This window comes from Styela clava, chromosome 15 (assembly GCF_964204865.1).
Source record: "Styela clava chromosome 15, kaStyClav1.hap1.2, whole genome shotgun sequence".
Taxonomy (NCBI): domain Eukaryota; kingdom Metazoa; phylum Chordata; class Ascidiacea; order Stolidobranchia; family Styelidae; genus Styela; species Styela clava.
Genome location: NC_135264.1, coordinates 2,587,501 through 2,590,000, shown reverse-complemented (window position 1 = coordinate 2,590,000; position 2,500 = coordinate 2,587,501). Strand labels below are relative to the sequence as shown.

Here is a 2,500-nt window from a genome sequence, read left to right as displayed (position 1 = left end):
AGCCAAGAAAGAGCGGTGCGGGGCCGGTCGGAGCGCACCCTTTTCTCGGTGGCTGGCGGGCGAGAGAGTGCTGCGTCGCCGGCATCGGCGTCGAAAGAAGCCGAGCCAAAAAAAGTTAAAGTACAAACGCGATGCTAATGAGCGAGCCGTTGTCTCGACTAATATGTAGGGGGCGTTCGATCGAGCGTCTGGCTTGAGCGCTTGTCGGCCTAGCAGAACGGTCGCATTGTTATGCCCGGGTTTTAGGCACCGCTGCAGGCGGCCGGCAGAGCTCTTGTTTGTGCGAAACTGAATGGATCGAGCCCGAGAGAGGGCGAGCAAAGAAAAAACGCAAATCGCTCCGCCTGGCACTGCCGGCGAGAGCGTGGACGTCGCGGCCAGCGACTGTCGAAGCTGAGTACGGCCGCAGGCGATCGCCTCGGTCTTAAACGAATGCGACGAGCACGCGCCGGGCGGCCCAGCAAGGGCCGAGCGCAGCTGTCGCAGCTATCTGGTTGATCCTGCCAGTAGTGATATGCTTGTCTCAAAGATTAAGCCATGCAGGTGCAAGTACGAGTTCTCGTAAAGCGAAACTGCGAATGGCTCATTAAATCAGTCTTGGTTTATTTGGTCTCGTAAGCGAAGTGGATAACTGTGGTAATTCTAGAGCTAATACATGCATTAAGCGCCGACTTCGGGAGGCGCGCTTTTATCAGATCAAAACCGACCGGGTTCGTCCTGTGACGTTTGATGACTCTGGATAACCACGCGGATCGTACGGTCTCTGCACCGACGACGTATCATTCAAGTGTCTGCCCTATCAACTGTCGAAGGTACGCTACGTGCCTACCTTTGTGATAACGGGTAACGGGGAATCAGGGTTCGATTCCGGAGAGGGAGCCTGAGAAACGGCTACCACATCCAAGGAAGGCAGCAGGCGCGCAAATTACCCATTCCCGACACGGGGAGGTAGTGACGAAAAATAACAATACAGGACTCTAACGAGGCCCTGTAATTGGAATGAGTACATCCTAAAACTCTTAACGAGTATCCATTGGAGGGCAAGTCTGGTGCCAGCAGCCGCGGTAATTCCAGCTCCAACAGTGTATGCTAAAGTTGTTGCGGTTGAAAAGCTCGTAGTTGGATTTTGGGCGAGCGCCGCCGGTCCGTCGCAAGGCGTGTCACTGGTTGCGTTCGCCTCACCTTCGGTTCTCCGTCGGTGCTCTTGACTGAGTGTCGGCGGTGGCCGATAAGTTTACTTTGAAAAAATTAGAGTGTTCAAAGCAGGCTGTTCGCCTGCATAGTGTTGCATGGAATAATGGAATAGGACCTCGTTTCTATTTTGTTGGTTTTCGGAGCACGAGGTAATGATTAAGAGGGACAGACGGGGGCGTCCGTACTCTGCCGTTAGAGGTGAAATTCTTGGATCGGCGGAAGACGAACTACTGCGAAAGCATTCGCCAAGAATGTTTTCTTTAATCAAGAGCGAAAGTCAGAGGTTCGAAGACGATCAGATACCGTCCTAGTTCTGACTATAAACGATGCCAACTAGCGATCGGGAGGCGTTACCATGACGACCTTTCCGGCAGCTTCCGGGAAACCAAAGTCTTTGGGTTCCGGGGGAAGTATGGTTGCAAAGCTGAAACTTAAAGGAATTGACGGAAGGGCACCACCAGGAGTGGAGCCTGCGGCTTAATTTGACTCAACACGGGGAAACTCACCCGGCCCGGACACAGGTAGGATTGACAGATTGAGAGCTCTTTCTTGATTCTGTGGGTGGTGGTGCATGGCCGTTCTTAGTTGGTGGAGCGATTTGTCTGGTTAATTCCGATAACGAACGAGACTCTGGCATGCTAAATAGTTACGCGACCTTCTCGGTCGGCGTCTAACTTCTTAGAGGGACTAGTGGCGTTTAGCCACACGAGATTGAGCAATAACAGGTCTGTGATGCCCTTAGATGTCCGGGGCCGCACGCGCGCTACACTGAGTGAAGCAGCGAGTGTCTAACCTAGGCCGAAAGGTCCGGGTAACCCGTTGAACCTCATTCGTGATTGGGATAGGGACTTGCAATTGTTTCCCTTGAACGAGGAATTCCCAGTAAGCGCAAGTCATCAACTTGCGTTGATTACGTTCCTGCCCTTTGTACACACCGCCCGTCGCTACTACCGATTGAATGGTTTAGTGAGATCCTTGGATCGGCCCCGTCGCGGCTGGCAACGGCCGCGTCGGCGTGTCGAGAAGACGATCAAACTTGATCATTTAGAGGAAGTAAAAGTCGTAACAAGGTTTCCGTAGGTGAACCTGCGGAAGGATCATTACCGAAGGTGGTGGTAGGCCCCGGCCGACCGCGCACTGAATTGTCTTTGGGTGCCGCCGAGAGGGCGGCCGTCAATCGGGGTTCCGCCCCGTGCGACACGCGTAACACGTTGGCATAGCAAGGCAGCCGAGTGCGATGGTGGCTTCTGGGCACCGCGCTCGATGTGCCGCCGGCCCAGCCCGGCGGTCGCTCGGCGCCGTTTGT

The 2,500-nt window shown here is 54.4% G+C and overlaps 1 non-coding gene across 1 annotated transcript; it reads left to right on the top strand.

The window, feature by feature from the left end:
• The first annotated feature begins 487 nt into the window (after nucleotides 1-487).
• Nucleotides 488-2,297, top strand: LOC144413314 (small subunit ribosomal RNA). The gene has a single exon (XR_013469348.1). It is a non-coding gene; the product is annotated as a small subunit ribosomal RNA (ribosomal RNA).
• The last annotated feature ends 203 nt before the right edge of the window (nucleotides 2,298-2,500 follow it).